Source organism: Elaeis guineensis, chromosome 13, assembly GCF_000442705.2.
Source record: "Elaeis guineensis isolate ETL-2024a chromosome 13, EG11, whole genome shotgun sequence".
NCBI classification, from domain to species: domain Eukaryota; kingdom Viridiplantae; phylum Streptophyta; class Magnoliopsida; order Arecales; family Arecaceae; genus Elaeis; species Elaeis guineensis.
The window spans coordinates 70,043,516-70,065,133 of record NC_026005.2 but is presented as its reverse complement, the minus strand read 5'-3'; the positions used below and the strand labels follow the sequence as shown (position 1 = coordinate 70,065,133).

The 21,618-nt window shown below is 34.3% G+C and overlaps 1 pseudogene; it reads left to right on the top strand.

Annotated features, from left to right (window-relative positions):
* The first annotated feature begins 12,038 nt into the window (after window positions 1–12,038).
* On the top strand, window positions 12,039–20,547 carry LOC140853167 (protein ANTAGONIST OF LIKE HETEROCHROMATIN PROTEIN 1-like; annotated as a pseudogene).
* Window positions 20,548–21,618: the final 1,071 nt, after the last annotated feature.

Genomic DNA, 21,618 nt, shown 5'->3' with positions numbered 1-21,618 from the left:
TTTTGATGTTGTATAAAATTTTATTAGAAATCATATCTGAAAATCTATCAAAATAGATTCAATTCAGATCTAAAATAAGTCCAACTTTATAACCAAAATAATAATATTAAAATTTTATTAAAATTAATTTAAATAGATTTTAAATTAGATTATTATTTCAACAATATTAATAAGATTCTATTATAACAAACTTATAACAAACCTTAACCAACTATTGATTAGATTCTTATAATTCAATCAAAATCAAATCATAAATTTTATTTAAATAGATCTAAATCAAAAAATATATGAATAATCAAAAAAATTAATTAAGTCTGGCTTTGACACCAATTGACGGGAAAGAAAGCTTATTCTTAGTGGATAACCCAGGTTGCATCTAAAATTTTTTGTATATTAAACTAAATAGAGTTCAAATTTTTATTTGGATTGTAATAGAATAGGGATCAAATCTCCAAAATTTAAATTCAAATCCTCACGTAGACCTGAATTTGCAGGCCCTCTACTTCACGCACATGCTAAGCTTTGTAGGAAAGTGGGATGAAGCTTTGGATTGAAGAACCTTCTAAGGCCACCAAAGAAGAAAAAAGAGCTGCTGGTGTGATGCCTCACACCAGTAAGGAGGATATTCAAGAAGGACCATGGCAAAGAGGAAGAGGGGTGGCAACAAAGAGATGCCAAGAGGGGACGCCCACTTGGATCTCATGTCTCACGCCTCTCTCTCACTTTCTCTCTTTCACATAATTTGATTGCTCTGTTTTATAGATAGAGACCTTCCCTATTTATAGATGATTCTCTATAACCCATAAGATTAAGATTCTTAATTCAAATAAATTTTGAATCAATCCATAACTTATCAAAGAATGACTCGCAGTTGAGAAAGGATTGGTGCCCAATTTGGTGCCCACATGCACCCACACCCACATCCATGTGGGATGGCCCACAACCAGCACCAAACCAGGTGTTGGTCAGCCATGGAGGTGAGAGATCTCAGTGAAAATAGACTTTAAAGATCTCATCCAAAATTGGATCAATTTGAATCTAAATTGAAGCTGATTCAAAATAATTTTGAAAGACTGTCAGTCCTAAACTATTTAGGATTTAAGATCAATCTTAACTTAAAATTTTCAATTCAATTAAGTCTAATTAAATCAGATTTAATCTAAAATTAATTAACACTTAAATCTAAGCTCTCATAGGCTCCTTGGATCATGGGCTTCTTGGATCATAGATCAAAAACTGTTCATCTCCGAGATTGAACCTAAATCTCATGTATAGTGCTAGCTAGACATAGTCAACTCTTCAATTCTATTTGACCCATAACTTAATTCTCAATCAAGTTAGTTTATATGTTCAATCAAATTAAATACTTTCAAATTGGATATATAAATATAGGCCAATACTTTCCTACATCATTTGACTTTTGTGCGTGACTCTATAGATTTGAACACTAAGCTAGTAGCATGAAACTATTTCCTGTACTAATCAAAGATACCATCTAGCAATGGTTTCCAATGTCCAGATAGATCGAATAATCGATAGAGAATATTTTAAAATCTATGCATATGATTATCGTATAATTCATCTTTTTGATCCTGAATGCTCTAGGATGATTAGGATTAACTGTCAATCTTGAGTGTTTCATGCATATTGTATTTCAATCTTTCAAATCCATCTCATGGATTATCTTGATCAAAATTTTACTAAATTAAAATACAGTGATACATCAACTCTTATAATTCAGAAGAGTAAATCCCATCTTGATCCATACACAGACTTCGTAAGTACTTGACTGTACTCTGTAGCCTTCCGTCACTGCATTAGAAATTTAGATAGTCCAGCACCAAAGCATAGTGAGTTGCTTGTTTCAATCTTTCAAATCCATCTCATGGATTATCTTGATCAAAATTTTACTAAATTAAAATACAGCAATACATCAACTCTTATAATTCAGAAGAGTAAATCCCATCTTAATCCATACACAGATTTCGTAAGTACTTGACTGTACTCTGTAGCCTTCCGTGACTGCATTAGAAATTTAGATAGTCCAGCACCAAAGCATAGTGAGTTGCTTGTAAGTCACTATGGTGATATCAAGTCTGAGGGATACTTATGTCTATACGTTATGTGAGTAGCTCTTGACAGCAGAGCGCTCAGTAGGTGAGTCACTTGTTCAGTGATGATGTACTTCTATATCTCACCTGTATGCCATACAATTATCACCACACTCCTTGGTTAAAAAGATAACCAACCCATATGACACACAATGACCTCCACTCGATAAATGACATTGTCCTATAATAACGTATCATTTGATCATGAATATGTTTAAGAACTATACGATAAATTTTCTTTTATCGATTACTAACATAGTTCTAAGGGCTTCATCACAACAAAAGAGTTCTACAAGGAAGATGTAATTTTGTGATAAAAAATATCAAAATAATTTTTATTTATCAATGAATAATTCATATACAAAAAAAATTCAATCATCACACAATTAGTTTTAGGATACATTTCTCAATATTGACTCCAATACAAAAACTTTAACTAGATATGGATGGAATCCCATCATACAGATCTTTGATTTCACCATGATTCCTCTATAAAGCACTCTTTATGATCATACAATCTACATCGAGCAGTTCTCCTTGAAAATTTTTAGCTATAACATCATCAAGGTTTCATCCATTACATCCATGAGAGGTTTTATCAATCTTGGATCTCTTTGATCTCCAGTAGTATGAGCCCTAATTTTTTCTCTATTTCTTCTTTGTAATTAAGTTCTAATGTTCAAACCCTAGTTGATTCCTTAGGATTTTAGGATTTTCTTAAAATTTAACCTATTGATGCTTCTATAATTTAAAAATTTTATATCTAATTATTATATATACTTCTTTAACATTATCCTTGATCTATGGCAGATGGTGCACCACAGCAGACCTATCCCCAGATCTGCTAACTGATGTCAATCCTCCATTAGAGAGATCAGATATTATATAAAATTATTAGTTAACATCTGCAATGTATCAACAGAAAAATGACTCTCATCTCGTAGTACATGATAATGTGTTGGTCAACATAAACAAACAGGAAGAAGCATAAAAAAATATTATCTTTATACCAACATGGCTACAAAGATAGAAGTCAAACTCCATCGCATGATAAATACTTGTGTCAACTACAGTTCCTAATCAAACCATTATAACATTACTTTCTAGTTCAAACATACAAAATATCACTTTACTTTTATAAATATGGTACAAAGTTAAGATATCATGATATACAATTAAATAAATATGAGATAGTTATTTTATTCTAGTACACAATGTTAGATATACATCCTAGAAGTCCATTATTGATTAACATATTTTTATTCTCTGACACAAATTTATACTTAAACTATTGATTTAATCAATAAAGGGCAAGTTTTTTTTTCGTTCAAGTGTTATGTGTCATTGAATCATCTTTGAAATTGATATTATAATAATATTCTTAAGTGTTGATAATTAGAGTCATGTATGATCGATTTCTAAATTGCTCTTGATCATAGGATAGTTATGGGGATGGTGATCAATTCGGATAGATCGATGCATGTTTGCTTCCTTTGAGATAGATGAGTTTTTAGTTTATCGTATAGAGACACTGAGTGGCAAGTGCAAATAGTTGTTAGAGAATAACTAATACTGAGCGTGACCATATGAGAGATCATATGAATTTTTATTCAATCACCAGTGATCATCTTAATACTGTAGTTGTCTGACTGATTCTTTGACCTATGGTGTCACAATTGCTTATAGTTAGACGACTGTAGTTTGACTATACATAAATATTAATCCGATCATGAGCTTTTATAGTGGATGTTAGCTTTAGTTGGCTGAGCTGTGTGAGCAAGATAAGCATCTATATGGGATCTATGGAGAGGAGTAATCCTATGAGATTTGAGAAGTTGAGTCCACAAGTCTATGGCTATTGTAGTATAATTAATAAAAAAAAAATTTCATTTGAAATCGCTATTGGACTTAAGCTAATCACATCTTGTTAGATGTATGTCTTAGAAGCCAATATGATCGACACATTGTAATAAATTTAGGATATAATTTTATATTTAATATATTGATTTGATCAATAAAAGAGTAAGTTTATTTTTCATTCAAGTGTGATGTGTCCTTGAATCATCCATGAAATTAACTTTTGATACATATTCTCAAGGTGTTGAGAATTAGAGACATATATTTAATTTCTAAATGCTCTCAGTCATAGTATCATCATGAGGACGGTGATCGATCCGGATAGATTGATGCGTAAATTACTTTCTTCGAGATAGATGAGTCTCTAGTCTACAGTGTAGAAACACTGAACGACGAGTGTGGGTAGTTGTTAGAAAATAACTGATATTGAGCACGACCATATAAGAGATTATTTGGATTTCTATTCGATCATCAGTGATTGTCTCGATGCTATAGTTGTGTGAATGATTCTTTAATTTGAGATGGTATGACTGCTCATAGTGAGACTGTTGGAGTTTGATTGACACATAAATATGGGTCTCAATGAGCTTTTATAGTGGATGATGGCGATAGTTGGTCCACTATAAGAGTAGGGTATGCATTAAGATGGGATTTATCGATCTTGATAGAAAGGAGTAGTCTTATAAAATTTGAAAGGCTAAGTTCGAGAGTCTATGACCACAGTAGTATGATTGATGGAAAAGAATTTTCATAGAGATCACATTTGAACTTGAGCTGATCAAATCTATCATATGACTGATGTTAAGATTTGATGATTTATCCATGACTTGCCATCTAGTCGAGACTCACGATAGAGAAACTGACTCACATATTAACTACACCTTTAGATTTTTTTCAATTCTAATAGATTGCCATATATACTACTAGGTGTTACTTGTGGATTGTGAGAGCTCACTAGAATTATTCTAGATCGATAATCTTTGATGAGTTAGAGTGAAATTATTTCGATCCATTGAAAAGAGTTTCAATAATACTTTGATAGAGATCATTGTATATCTCATTACCAGATAGAATTGAATCTATGGGATCACACAATAAAGGAATTAGATCAAGAATAAGCAATTGAACTTATGAAGTCTCAATTGGGTTTAGAAAAATCCTACTGGGTTCAAGGTAACCTTGCTAGCATATGGTTGGATCCAATTTTTTCTTTCCGTTTGAATTTTTTATTTGATAAGATTATTCAAATTTAATTATCTATTAATAATCTAAATGAATTAGATTTATTAGACTTCAATTATTGGGTGTCTAAGATTTTGGATCAAATGAATTAAGGATATAAGTCCTTAATTAATATTCTTTGATAGTTTAGTTGGGGTGCCACTTGATTTGATCAAGTTGGGCATCTTCCATCTTTAGAGGGCATGTGGATCCTTATGGGGCATCCCTTGGGTGCACTTTGGGATGTGATTTAGTAGGTGCAAGAGCTCTAAGAGTTAGCACCTAATAGATTTTCTAAAAAAAATTGAATAACTTAAGTTATTAAGAAATCTAATACAAGTAGGACTTGTATTATGAGATTGAATAAGATTCTATTCTTGTGTCTATTTAAAAAGACCTCTCCTAAGATCCCTAGGCATCACAACCAGCAGCCAACGCCCCCTCTTAGAGTGCCCCACGCCCTCTCTTCTCCTCCCCTTCTCCTCCTCTTGGATGTCCACATAACCCACCCTTAGGCGTCCCACTTCTTCATGCCCATAAGGGCTTTGGGCATCCCCTTTGAGTGCTGGTTCCTGATGCTTGGTAGCAGCATAATCAAGGAAAGAAAGATAAGAGAAGAAGAGAAGAAGAAGATCAAGAAAAGAGATCAAGAGTTGATCACGATCTAGACTTCGTTCAGATTCAGTAAGTTAATTTTTCTTAAATAAAAAAAAATAATTTAAAAGAGCTGTTCTAGACCGATCCTGAGTGGATACTTATAAAGATCGGATACTTGCATGGCTAAGAAAAAATCTCTTCTCTTTCAGATCCAAATTTGAAAAAAAAAATTGCAAAACAGGTATGTGATTCGAATACATATTGAATTTCATCATACGTTCAATTTCAGCATGTGAACTAGATCCTAGTGGTTTACATTTTTATGCATACATGATATAGATTAAAAATATTTTAATATTTTATTCTACTATGTTATTTAAATTTTTTTTTTTAAAATATACATACATGCCAATACATAAATTTCAATAGTGGTATTAGAGCCACAGATTTCATATACTGAAATTAACATATATTTTTGAAGAGAGTTTCAAAATCTGATTTTTCTTGATACATGAGATATATTGATAAATATTTTAAATCTAAACTTTAATTTTAAATTTAATTTTAAAATATATATTTGATATGTCAAAGCATGCATAGATCTGAATTTTGATTTAGAACGATTTCTAGTTCACATTCATGTTCATGTTATATATAGGTGCATGCATAAACTTAAAATTTTATTAGATCTGAATCATGATTCATATTTGAGATATATGATTATATATTTAGATTATAAAATTATTTTTAATATAATTCATGATTAGTATGTGAGATATATGATATCATGTGTTGATCTGAATTTTATTTAGATCTGAATTTTATATGCATATATGAGATAAATATTTGTATGTTAAATCTAAAAATTATTTTTATAATTTAAAATTTACTTTTATGTAAAGAATTTAGATCTAAAATTTGATTTTAAAATCTAAAATTAAGTAATTGATCAAATCGAGTCAAGTATTGATTAAAATTAGATCAATTAAATTATATGATCATACAATTATTATTGATCAAATCGATTGAATCTCATATGTAGAATCGATTAACTTTAAGACCTAATTTGGCTCGATTGTTTGAGCCTGATTCGCTTGAGTTAACCTATTTGGACCAATTGATCTTTTGGTGTCTAAGGTAAGTAATTGAGATGTGGTTATTTAATTAGTTTCGTTAGCTTATCTGATCAATTTATTGATGTCTAAATAAAGCAACGGGGGGACCCCCACTAATCTCTACTTATCTAGCTAATTTAGAAGATTCGGTCTTGAATAAAGTTGTTTAGCAGTTTGGTTTAGCCTATGTCAATTAGATCAGTCATATAATGACTTATTAGATAAGATCTAAATCTAAATCTTTTCACAAATATTAAGTTCATAGGTTTTTCACCATTGTAAATGTGTGGGCATGCTACTGGTATTGATTGTTCTCAGCTGGTTATAGTGGTTCAGTTGCATCAAAAATACGCAACCACTCTATTAGCAAAGAGTTGCTCTACGGTAAGGATGGGATTGGGCCCAACAACTGTTAGGTAAGAGACCCAATGACGGTCTTACACCTGCTTGTGAATGGTGGATCGGGCTTAACTAAGGAGTATGGTTAATAACTGTTAGATGAGCCCATATGACTTAGAGACCAAGTCGCTACAACATGCTTAGAGAAGTATCTGGATAAAAAGTTGCCTACGCATCGATGTGTGTGTTATCAATAACTATTAGGTGAGATGCATGGCATCAGTGGAACTGCAGCATCTATTAGGAATCCTTTTGTCGCATCAGGATTTTTATTTTCCATCTGGGGAGTGGAGGGATCCGAAAAATTAGTGAGAGCCATTGTTTGCATCTTAAAGTCTTTAGAAGCAAATATAACATTTAAGTACAAAAGTCTAACTGAAATCTCTACTCTTGCAGTTAAACAATATCAGCCTCAAATCCTCTAGCCCGCATCCTTGAAACCAATTATTTGACTGAAACTACTTACAAAGATTAGCTCAGAAATCTCAGGATTGTTCTGACCTTAGAAAAACTAGATCATGTACTTGATCAGAAACCCATAGTATTACCAAACCATCCTATCACTGAGCAAAGTGCTGCTTTTGAAAAGTGGATGGATGAAGACAGTTGGGTCAAGTGCTATATACTGGTATCTATGTCAAATGAGTTGTAAAGCCAGCATGAGCATATGTCCACTGCTAGGACTATGATCACTCATCTGCAAGAGTTGTATGGTGAGCAGAGCTGTACAGCGCACTTTGAAGTATTCAAGAGACTCTTTAATTTAAAGATGCATGAAGGGCGGTCAGTCTATGAGCACTGTATGACAGTGATCAAGGACATTGAGAAGCTTAGAAAGCTCGAGCTTGATATGCAAAAAGAATTACTGATGGATTTGATCTTTCGATCCCTTATGAGTTCATATAGTCAATTTATTATAAATTTTTATATAAACAAACTTGATTGCACTATACCTGAACTAATCAACATGTTGGTCACTACGGAAGGAATCTTGAAGAATTGAAGGGGCACTGCTCTCGCAGTGGAGCGAACTTCTTTCAAGAGAAAGTTTACTGGAAAGAAGAAGATAAAGTTTGCTAAGAAGCAAAAGAAAGAGAACAAGTCAAAGAAGGATGTTCTAAAGAAGGCTGAAGCAAAGAGAAAGTGTTTCCACTGTGATGCTGAAGGCCACTAGAGGAGGAACTGTCCACTTTACCTGGAGAGCCTAAAGATCAAAAAGGATGATAAATCTTCGAAATGTATGCTCGTAATTAAATCTAATCTTATGGTTTCTTCTACTTCTAGTTGGATATTAGACTCTGATTCGAGTGCTCATATATGTACCTTAATACAGGATCTAATAGAAAGTAGGAGGTTGAGGAAAGGTAACATGATCCTTCAGATCAGCAATGGAGTAAAACATTACTGCAGAAGCCATTGGTACTTATCTATTTAGATTACCATCTGGTTTTAGATTAGCTTTAAAGGACTATTTTTTGTTTCTATAGCTAGTTGGAATTTAATTTTCATGTTTGTGCTAGCACAGGAAGATTTTAAAATTAATTTTAATAAAAAATTTTATTCTATTTATTTATAAAATAAATTAGTTATAAGAAATTTTTAAATTGACAGTCTATATCACTTGTATGTTGATGCGAATGTGAATTTAAACGAGTAAGTAGTAAGTGCTATAGGTCAAAAGAGATGCAGAGATGAAATTAACTAGAAGTACTTGTGGCATCATAGACTAGGCCATATTGGAGAGGACAGGATAAATAAACTAAAAAATGATGAGATCCTTGACTCTCTTAATTCAGAGTCGTATCCAGCTTGTTAATCTTGTCTTCGAAGAAAAATAGTCAAGTTACTCTTTATAGGACATAGGGAAAGGGCCACTGAGTTATTTATCCTGGTATACACAGACATATATAGGCTATTTGATGTGTAGACCAGGGGTGGTTATGCCTATTTCATTACCTTTACCGATGATCTGTCTAGGTATAGATATGTGTATCTAATGAAATACAAGTCTAAAACTTTTAAAAAGTTCAAAAAATTCAGACATGAATTAGAAAAACAAACAGACAAGCTCATTAAAATTCTTTAATCTATTCGAGGAGGTGAATATCTTAGTCAAAAATTTTTGAAATATCTCAAGGATAATGGTATAGTCTCTCAATAGACTCCTCCTAGAACACCTCAGCTCAACGGGATATTCAAAAGAAAGAATAGGACCCTATTAGATATGGTCCGATCTATAATGAGCTTCACTGATTTACCCTTATATCTTTGAGGACATGCCTTGTTAACTGTCATTCACCTATTGAATAGGATTTCATCAAAGTCCGATTTTACCACACTATATGAGATATGGTATGGTAAGAAGTCGAGTTTAGATTATCTTAAGACTTGGGGATGCCCGGCCTATATCAAGAGACAGATAGCTGATAAATTAGAGAATAGATCTGCAATAGTTTATTTTATAGGGCATCCGAAAGAATCAATGGGATACTACTTCTACTTTTCATAAGATCACAATGTGATTGTGAGTCAAAATGCCATATTTGTAGAAAAATAGTTTATCTAGGATGGTGGCAGTGAAAGGTTAGTTGAGCTCGAAGAGAAGGTCTCTGAAGAGCAAAGAGCTATAGATCCTCAGGAACTCATTATTCATTAGCCAGTAGTTGACGTTCCTTTACCACCTCATAGATCTAGCAGGATCTTCCGACCTCCTGAAAGGTATATAGGTATGCTTACGAAAGAAATAAAGAAAATATTCTTTATAGGAGATAGAGCTCATGGTGATGATTCGAATACCTTTAACGAGGCAATATCTGACATCGATTTCAAAAAATGGTTAGATGCTCTGAAGTCAGAAATTGACTTTATGCACTCGAACCAAGTTTGGACCTTAGTGGATCCACCTGAGAGTATTATACCCATTGGGTGTAAATAGATCTACAAAAAGAAAATAGATGTCGATGGTAAGGTAGAGACCTATAAAACTAGACTTGTAGTTAAAGGTTATAGTTAGTGTGAAGATATTGACTATTAGAAAATCTTCTTACCCGTAGTCATGTTGAAATACATCCGCACTCTGCTTGTTGTTGCAGCTTACTATGATTATGAAATCTAGCAGATGGATGTCAAAACTATTTTTTTGAATGGATATCTTGAGGAAGATATCTATATAGAGCAGCCTTTAAGTTTCATATATGGTGATAGTGATTACAGAGTATGCAAGCTGTAAAGGTCCATATATGGATTAAAGCAAGCTTCTCAGAGTTGGAATCATCATTTTGATGATACGATCAAATCATTTGATTTCATCAAAAATGAAGAGAAATCTTGTGTATACAAAAGGATCAGTGGGAATGCAATAACATTTTTCGTATTATATGTGGATGATATTCTCCTCATTGAGAATGATATTCCCATACTGACCATGGTCAAAAGATGGTTGTCCAGAAAATTCTCCATGAAAGACCTAGTGGAAGCATCCTATATTCTTGGAGTAAAGATCTATAGGGATAGATCTAAAAGGATATCAGGTCTGTCATAAAAGCTGTATATAGAGAAGGTGCTAAAGAGGGTAAGTATGAAAAACTCTAAAAGAGAATTTTTATCTTTTAGGCATGGTATTAATCTTTTCAAGACGATGTGTTCGACCACATCTGAGAAAGTACAGTGCATGAGTAGGATTCCTTATACCTCAGCCATAAAGAGCCTCATATCTACCATGCTGTATGTTCAACCTGATATTGCTCTTGTTGTGAGTGTCACGAGCAAGTATCAGTCGAATCCAGACGAGGAGCACTAGATAGCTGTGAAGAACATCCTTAAGTACTTGAGAAGAGCTAAGGATTTATTTTTGATATTTGAAAGAAATTCTAAATTGCGAGTCAAGAGATATACTGATTCAGACTTCATGTCTGATCTTGATGATAGAAAATCTACGTCAGGATATGTGTTCATTTGCAATGGTGGAGCAGTCAGCTGAAAGAGTTCCAAATAACTCATCATAGCATATTCGACTATAGAGGCTGAACATGTCACTGCTTCGGATGCTGCAAAAGAAGACTTTTGGTTCAAGAAGTTCATCGTAAAATTTAAGATTGTGACATCGGATGCTATACCACTTTACTGTGACAACAATAGAGCCATAGCATTTGCTAAGAAGCTAAGATCTCATCAGAAATCAAAGTACATCAAGCGGCGGTATCATATTATATGCGACTACCTCGAAAAAAAATATGTCAAGGTGCGAAGAGTAGACTCCATGGATAACGTGACAGATCCGCTGATAAAGCAATTGAGCTAGCTGAAAATGAAAGTCCACCTTGAGAAGATGGGACTTAGATTTATGGCCAATTGGCTTTAGTCCAAGTAGAAGATTGTTAGATGTATGTCCTAGATGCCAATATGACCGACACATTGTAATAAATCTAAGACATAATTTTATACTTAATATATTGATTTGATCAATAAAAGGACAAGTTTATTTTTCATTCAAGTGTGATATGTCCTTGAATCATCTATAGAATTAACTTTCGATATATATTCTCAAGGTGTTGAGAATTAGTGATATGTATTTAATTTTTAAATACTTCCGGTCATAGCATCATCATAAGGATGATGATCGATCTGGATAGACTGACACACAAATTGCTTCCTTCGAGGTAGATGAGTCTCTAGTCTATAGTGTAGAGACACTAAATGACAAGTGCAGATAGTTGTTAGAGAACAATTGGTATGAAGCATGATCATACGAGAGATCACTTGGATTTTTACTCGATCGTTAGTAATTGTCTCGATGCTGTAGTTATGAAAATAGTATTTTGACCTGAGATGGTATGACTGCTCGCAGTGAGGCTGCTAAAGTTTGATTAATATATAAACATAGATCTCAATGAGTCTTTATAGTGGATGTTGGCGATAGTTGGTCCACTGTAAGAGTAGGGTACGTATCAAGATGGGATCTATCGATCTTGATAGAAAAAAGTAGTTCTATAAAATTTGGAAGGTTAAGTCTGAGAGTCTGTGGCTATAGCAGTGTAGTTGATAGAAAAAAGTTTTCATAGGGATTACATTTGAACTTGAACTGATCGAATCTATCATATGACTGATGTTGAGATTTAACGATTTATCCATGACCTGTCATCTAGTTGGAACTCACGATAGAGAGACTGAATCACATGTTAACTACATCTTGAGATTCTTTTTGATTTTATTAGATTGTCACTACATACTGCTAGGTGTCACTGATGGATTGTGAGAGCTCACTAGGATTGTTCTGGATCGACAGTTTTTGATGAGTTAGAGTGAAATTATTCTGACCCATTGAAAAGAGTTTCAATGATACTTTGATAGAGATCATTGTATATCTCACTATCAGATATAATTAAACTTATGGGGTCATACAATAAAAGAATTAGATCTGGATTAAGCAATTGGACTTATGAAGTCTCAATTGGGTTTAGAAAAATCTTATTGGGTTCAAGGTAACCTTGCTAGCATATAGTTAGATCCAATTTTTTCTTTATATTTAGATTTTTTTATTTAATAAGATAATTTAAATTTAATTATTTATTAATAACTTAAATAAATTAAATTCATTGGACTCCAATTGTTGGGTGTCTAAGATTTTGGATGAAATAAATTAAGGATGCAAGTCCTTAATTAATATTCCTTGATAGTTTAGTTGGGATGCCACTTGATTTGATCAAGTTGGGGGTGTTCTATCTTTAGAGGGTATGTAGATCCTTATGGTGCGTCCCTTGGATGCACTTTGGGGTGTGATTTAGTGAGTGTAAGGGCTCCAAGAGTTAGCGCCTCATAGGTCTCCTAAAGGAAGTTGAATAACTTATTAGAAAACCTAATACAAGTAGGACTTGTATTATGAGATTGAATAGGATTCAATTCTTGTGTCTATTTAAAGGGACCTCCCCTAAGATTTCTAAGCATCACAACCAACAGCCAACACCCCCTCTTAGAGTATCCCATGCCCTCTCTTCTCCTCCCATTCTCCTCCCTTTGGACGTCCACATGCCCCACCCTTGGGCATCCCACTTCTTCATGCCCATAAGGGCTTTGGGTGTCCCCTTTGAGTGTTGGTTCTTGGTGCTTGGTAGTAGCATAATTAAGGAAAGAAAGGCAAGAGAAGCAGAGAAGAAGAAGATCAAGAAAAGAAATCAAGAGTTAATCACGATCCATGCTTCGTTCAAATTCAGCAGGCTAATTTTTCTTAGAGAAGAAAAATCAATTTAAAAGGGCTATTCCAGGCTAATCCTGAGTGGATATCCGTAGAGGTCGGATACTTGTGCAGCTAAGAGAAAATCTCTTCTTTTCAGATCCAAATTTAAAGAAAAAATTACGAAATAAGTATGTGATTCGATTACATATTAAATTTGAGCATATGTTCAATTTCAGTATGTGAACTAGATCTTAGTGGTTTATATTTTTAGGCATGCATGATATAGATTAAAAGTATTTTAATTTTCTATTCCTTTGTGGTGTTTAGAAAAAAAAAATTTGAAACACACATACATGCCAACACATAAATTACAACATATCTATCATATAATTGATGATAAAATTTGATGATTTATCTATGATCTATTATTTAGTCAGAACTCACGATAGAGAGACTATATCATACATTAACTATACCTAAAGATTTTATTTCGGTTCTATTGGATTGTCATTATATATTACTAGATATCACTGATGGATTGTGAGAGCTTAATATGATCATTCTGGATCAATGATCCTTATCAAGTTAGAGTGAAACTGTTCCAATTTACTGAAAGAGATTTCAGTAGTACCTATAATAGAGATCATGGTATGCCTCACTACCAGACAGAATTAAACTTATAGCGTTATACATTAAAGAAAAAAATTTGGATTAGTTATAATTATGCTTATAAAGCACCAATTTATGTAGATTTAGAGAAATCCTATTAGGTTCATGTTAACCTTGCTAGCATCTTGGTAAACCTTATTCCTCTTATAGTTGGTTTGCTTATATGATAAGTATTAGCCAATTTCTATACTTGATTTAAATCTAATTAAATTTGATTCAATGAGTGTCAATGGTTGGATGCTTAATTTATGGCTTAGATTAAATCAAGAAAGAATTTTTTAATTTTATTCATCTTAATTTGATCAAGAACCCTTGAAGTAAATTTATGAAATCATATGGGCTGATTTGAGAGCATTTAATTAGGTCCTATATGATAGGATGCCTAGCATTGGGTGTGGATATGGGTGAATCATGGGTGGTGCCCCTTTTACATGGTCTAAGTATATTATGACTAGAACTTCTAATATGATTAAGAGGAGGGATCCTAATTTGATTAGGACACCCTTATATTGTCTATTTAAAGGACCTTAGCCATACCTCTTTTGATATGTCATATTATCTCATCCCTTGCCGCCACCCTTACTGTGCCCAATTCCTCCCCTCCTCTTCTTCTCTCTAGCCCATGCCCTCTCTCTCTAGACGTCCCCTATTGGATCCAAAAGAGAGGTGGGCGGCATCTCTTTCCTTTGTGTCAAAGGTTGGCGCCAAGGTTATTTGGTTTCATCTTTTTTCTCTCAAGTTGCTGGGAGTTTGTTACAATGGTTTCTTGGTTGTTATTCTTGTTGGTTAGTTGAGCAATCAAGAAAGGTGCTTGACTTTTTCAAGAATCAAGAAAGAAAGATCAAAAATGGTTCAAAGATTGATTCCTATCTTGATTTGGTTCAAGTCTATTCAGGCTATGGTTCAAGCGAGCAGGATTCAAGAGAAAATAATTCAGATAGGCCCTATGAATATCCGTAGAGACAGGATGCTTGTACTACTGATTCAGAACCTATTCAACTCTAGATCCAGGGATTGAATTGGATGTAGCCCTTATTACTTTCGTAGTTGCTAATCTGTTTGATCCAGCTGAAGCTTCATATTTTTAATCCATGTAACCCACTAGACTGTGGTTGATTGTGGGTCATTCTTTTTCTTGTTTATTCTTATACTCCCTTCACTTCTCAGTTGTTTTAATTTTCTTCCCACATTTCATTTTGTAAATATCTGATTATAGAATAAATGCTGGGTGGCTATGTGCCTCCCTTAAACCCCAAAAAAAGGAAAAAGAACAACATTTGCCTGCATGCAAAGTAATACCATCCAGAAACAAAAGGTGGCCTCTCCTGCTGGAAACAGTGAAGCCAGCAATTATTGTAGTCCTATGTTTGATCCTTCTGTTCTCCTTCGACATCCTTAGGAGAAAAAGGAAATCAGAACAGAATGCTCCCACTTTGTCTACATTGGAGGCCAGTTCCCAAGAGTCTCTTACGACGAACTCATGAAAGCAACGGATGGTATTTCTTCCACCAATCTCATTGGCAAGGGAGGGTATGGTTATGTGTCTAAAGGCAATTTGGGTCCTAGCCAAACAATTGTTGCTGTGAAGGTTTTCAACCTTCAAAATCAAGGGGCTTTGAAGAGTTTTATGGCTGAATGTCAAGCATTGAGAAGCATCCGACATCACAATCTCATCAGGATCCTGAGTTCCTGCTTAATGGTTGATTTTAAAGGCCATGATCTTAAAGCTCTGATTTTTAAGTTCATTCCTAATGGAAGTTTAGAAAAATGGTTACATCCAGAATTAGAGAGGCATTTGCCATTCAGAAGGTCTAAGCCTGCTTCAAAGGTTAAATATAGCAGTTGAAGTTGCTGATGCAATGGATCATCTTCATAATTACTGCCAACCATCACTTGTTCATTGTGATTTGAAGCCTGGTAATGTATTGCTCGATAATGAGATGAATGCCCATGTAGGTGATTTTGGGCTTGCAAGGTTCATTTCCAAAGTTACAGAAAGCTCCTTAACAAGCATGAGTAACTCCACTTGGATAGGGGGATCTGTTGGATATATAGCCCCACATAAATTCTATTTATCTCAATCATCTTGGTTCAGAGTCATTTATTGAAGATGCATTTAGTAATTAATAAGGTTAAATTAGTACATTTTGGTTAAGCCTATTTATTGAATATGGACATTTCGCTTAAGCATTTGAATGCATGGATTGCAGAGTATGGAGCAGGTGGTCAAGTGGCTACTTTTGGGGATGTGTATAGCTATGGAATCTTTTTTTTGGAGATGCTTATGAAAAGAGACCTATCGACAATATGTTTAAAAATGGCCTAGGCCTTCATGAGTTTGTTGAGATGGTTTTTCCTGATAGAATCATGGAGGTTGCATATCCATTAATGCCTCTTGCAGAAATGAGATCAAAACTCATGAATGCTTAGCAGCCATGGCAAAAATTGGTCTTTCTTGTTCAAATTAGTTAGCAAAGGATAGAATGAACATGAATGATGTTGCTACCACGATACATGCAATTAGGAGTACCTACCTCAGGGGTAGAGTTCATTAAAAGGTCTAGCAAAGGTTTATATCAGTTTTATAAATTGCCAATCCTTAAGGATTGATGTCTCTCAACTTTTTTACTATTTTCCTTTTTCAAGAATAACCTTGACTTATTTTCTAGGGTTAATCCTGTATGAAACTTTTAAGTGTGAGATCATCCTAAAATACAATCACTCTCTTGGTCTTGTTCTCACAAGAGTGGAAGTTTTTTTTTTCACATGCATATGTATTCCTTCAAACTAATAGCTTAAAAATCAATAGCTAGAAGGAACAACAAATGAGCAAATTGTTTGTGCACCAGGTATATATTCCTCTGTAAATATAAGTGGAGCCTATGAGAAATTTGATCAAATAAGTGCATTGTTATGTCAACCTTAAGGGAGTTCTGCAACCAGTCAAAACAAGTGTCTGTGGGGCTATACAAGTGTGATATGGTTGGCTCGTAGCACAAAGTGATGGAACGTAGACAGAGAGAGGAAATGGGGAGGTGGTCAGAGCTCAAAAACACTAACCTTCTACTAGAAGATGGAAGGGTGGCATTTCATCTAACAATATTGATGCATTGTCTTTCTCATGTGGCCACTTTTGCATTTCAGCTTCACCACATGTTTCTCCACCATTTTTAGCGAACTTACCCCCATGTCCAAGGACTCCAGTCTTATTAACAATTGGGGGGTGTTTGGTTGGAAAAAATGGGGGTTGGAATCGGAATAGGAATGGATGACTCCCATTCCAACCGTTTGGTTAGGAGTCCCATTCCGATTCCGATTCCGGGGTAGAATGGGAATGGATCAATCCACCTAAAACTCATTCACGGATCTTCTCTATGGATTCAAAATCCATTCCAGGGTTTAAAATAAAATTTCCTAAAATGCCCCTCGATTTCTCTCGGATGGCCCCGATGACTCTCCTATTCATTTCTCCCCGATGGCCATGGACCCTGTAACCCGATAGAAAAAAAAATGATGGAGAAACCTTAGCCATAGGTGGATCTCCCTAGCTCCCCTCTCGTTGCCGTCGCGATCCTCCATCTTTTGCCGACGGTCGACGGCGCCGACCTCTCCTCTCCTCTTCTCATCATCAGTTGATCTGATCTCCAATCTCTCTCCGTCTCTCTTTTCAACTTCTGGAGCTCTTCCTCTTGCCGTCGCTGGTGCGTTCTTGTTTCTTCAAGGTTTGATCTCTTCTTCCCTTCTATTGGTTGGAGAAGACTTATTGGTGACAACTGAATCACTGGTGATCTCTCTTCGATCTTTTCTCTTGCCGTGTTGGATTTTGGTTTTATTAACTATTTTATGGAACTGAGTCATGTTTGTGTTCTTTTATATGAGAGTCTACATTTGTTTGTAAGTAGAGAAACTAGATGTGGAAAAACAAAGGAAGGAGTTCCAATAGGAAATAGTTCTGTATTGGAAAGTGTTGGAGATATTTGATGCAGAGTATCATTTGTTTTGAGAAGAAAACAAGTGAAGATTTTCTTTCTTATCGGGAGTAATCATAGATGTTGGATGAAATCTATTTGTCTTTGATGAATCTATGTTTTTTTTCTGAGGACTTTTATCATTGGAATCTTCATAGTAGAAAAACAAAAATTAAGAATTATTTGTTGTCGTTCCTGATTGACACAGCAGAAGCTATTAGATCCGGCAACAGGGCACATACATACACAAGAAAAATGAAATTTCATAGATAATTTTTAAAAAAAAAAATTAATAGATAATTCTGTTTCGAAGAGTTGAAAATATCTGACAGAAATCAACAAATTAGACATAGATTAGAAATGACATGTTGTTGTTGTGGTTCTTCTGAAAAAAAAATAAAAATTAAAGTAGTCAGAAACATCTCACTGAAAAAACCATTAGCTTTTTAACAAGTGCGGTTTTATTTTTATATTTTAATCTTTGAGTCAGGTTAAGATTAGAACTTTACAAATTTCTCTCATGACTGCCATTTTAATATAGAGTTCTAATGTGGGACACTTAAGATCTGCTCTATGTTTGCCCAAGCTGCTGGTATTCTTTCTTAAAGAAAAAGATAAGAATTCTTAATGTCTCATTTTTCCTTTTGTCCTTAATGAAGCTTACCTTCTCTGTATCAAGGACAGTTTTCAGAAAACTGTGAGATAACAATACTACATGTCAGATGCTCTAGAGGGACAATCATGCAGAGTTTTCTTTTCTGAGAGATACGGTAATCCTGATTAGATTTCAGCATAATGTCCACCTTCTAACAAGGTAGTCAGGCTTCTGTTGGGTCCTCAACCTTACTAGCATGTTTTCCCCCTCATCTTCCTATCCCTTGGTTTTTTTGGACATGTTACAAATATTAGCAAAATATTTGTAACCAGGTACTTTTTTATTTTATAATAAAGCTTTTGGCTCTTATTTACTAATTTTGTTTTATTGGTTATCAATATTTTTGCTAAAAGATAATACTATGGATAATTGTGTACACAGGAAATGGCTCGTCGCCCTATGGATTTGAGAAGGAGAAGAATGCGTTATATTAGCATTATGTGTATGATGTTTGCGGTAATATTTGTGGTATATTTGACTTGGTATTTCACGGGATTTATCTACCTTAGGAGGCATCAGTTGATAGCAAAAAAGAAAGAGAGAAAATTGTTAAGAATTAAAAACCTCGGTAAGCTTATTAATGAGAATGACAGAATATGTGTGAGTCAACTCCGAATGGATAGAAGAACATTTGGTTACTCTGTGAGATGCTTAGAGATATTGGGGGATTAGGAGATTCCCGAAATATGTCCTTACAAAAAATTGTTAGTATGTTTCTTTACACAATAGCCCACCATCAGAAAAATAGGACAATTGAAAATTATTTTGATAGAAGTGGAGAAACAGTGAGTCGACAGTTTCACTTATGTCTTAAAGCCATACTGAAATTACATAGAGTTTTATTCAAAAATCCTGAGCCCATTGCAGCGGACTGCACGGATGATGCATGGAGATGTTTCAAGGTATATGATAATACACCTTATTCTATTTTCTTATTACTTAAATATTTTTATAAAATTTTTTTTGATGTTTTAGAATTGCTTAGGAGCATTAGACGGTACATTCATTAGAGTGATCGTTTCTGCCAAGGACAAACCAAGGTATCGAACAAGAAAAAGTGATATTGCAACTAATGTCTTAGGCGTTTGTTCGCCTGACATGCAATTTATATATGTGCTGCCCGGTTGGGAAGGTTCTGCACATGATGCCCGTGTGCTTCGAGATGCTATAAGTAGACCAAATGATTTAAGAGTGCCTCAAGGTATGTATATATATTGATGAACACAAACATACAAATGAAGCTCATTTTAATTTTCTTGTGTTATAATTACAATATGTAATGCTATTTCATTTTATATGTCAAGGTTGCTATTACCTGGTTGATTCCGGATACACCAACGGAGAGGGATTTCTTGCCCCGTATAGAGGACAACGTTATTATCTCAATGAGTGGAGAAATGGACAACGACCACAGTCTGTAGAAGAATATTTCAATAAGAAACATGCTCAAGCTAGGAATGTGATTGAGAGATATTTTGGATTGCTCAAGGGACGATGGGCAATTCTTAGGAGCCCTTCATTTTTTTCTATACAGACCCAATGTCGCATTATTATGGCTTGCTGTCTCCTTCACAACTTAATAAGAAGGTATATGCATAGAGACCCTATAGAAGAGGAAGAAGAGGAAGAAAATGAAGAGGAAGAGGAAGGAGAGGAAGAACAGAGAGAGGATGAAGTTGAGTACATCACCACTCTTGAGACATCTAACCATTGGACCAATTTCAGAAACATTCTAGCTCAACAAATGTTTAACAATTGGAGATCTACATCTTTTATGAGTTGATTGTATTTTATATTTTTTATTTTTGTTCAAGTATTTTAGTTGAATATCAGAACATTGGATCTAGTATGTTATGGACTTATTATGGAATTATTTACTTATTATGAATCTGTTTGTTACATGGTTCTACTTGTTTGTGTACTTCATATTTGAATTTTAACAATATTATTGTTATATACTTATAATATATGTTATTTTAAGATAATGGCTATACTTGTTATGATCATTAAAGTCATAATTTATAATTATTATAGGATGGAATCTGATGAATGTAGCCAAGTTAATCGTGGCAGAGGAAAGAACAAGCGTCCATGGAAAAATGATGAGGATGCCGTGTTAGTGGAATGCCTTCAGGAGTTATTCACTGATCCCATATGGAAAGGAGAGGGTGGTTTTAAGAATGGATATATGAATAAGTTGGAGAAAATGATTGAAGAAAAACTACCTGGTTGTGGTTTGAAGGCTACTCCACATATTGAATCCAGGATAAAATATCTGAAGCAAAAGCATAGTGCTATTATAGAGATATTATCACAAACAGGATGCACATGGAATGATCAAAAAAAGATGATCTCTTGTGATAAAATATGGTACATGGAGTGGTGCAAGGTACATTTTATAAATATTATTTTTGTAACTCAAATAATATTTTGTTTGTTATTCATCTCTTAATATATATGATTTTTTAATGATAGGTGCATGAGTCTGCCAAAGGTTTGTGGGAAGTAGCTTTTCCTTATCTAGATGTACTTGAAGAGATCTATGGAAAGGATAGGGCGACAGGAAAGGGTGCTGAAACATTTGTAGAGGCTATTGAAAATATAGAGAGAGAAGAGGCAGCTATTTTGAGTGGTAAAGATCTAATAGACCTTAGCATGGATGAGGACGATGGAGGCCACTCGGTTACACAGCCTCCTTCGATAGAAAGGACATCTGGTAGCAGCTCGAGAAAGGCAAAGAAGCAGAAAATTGTCCAACAGAAGGAGGCAAGGATGGCGAGAGAATCCGATCCTATGAAGGAGACTTTAGAGGCCATGTCTATGAACCTTGAGACATTTTGTCGCACATGGATAT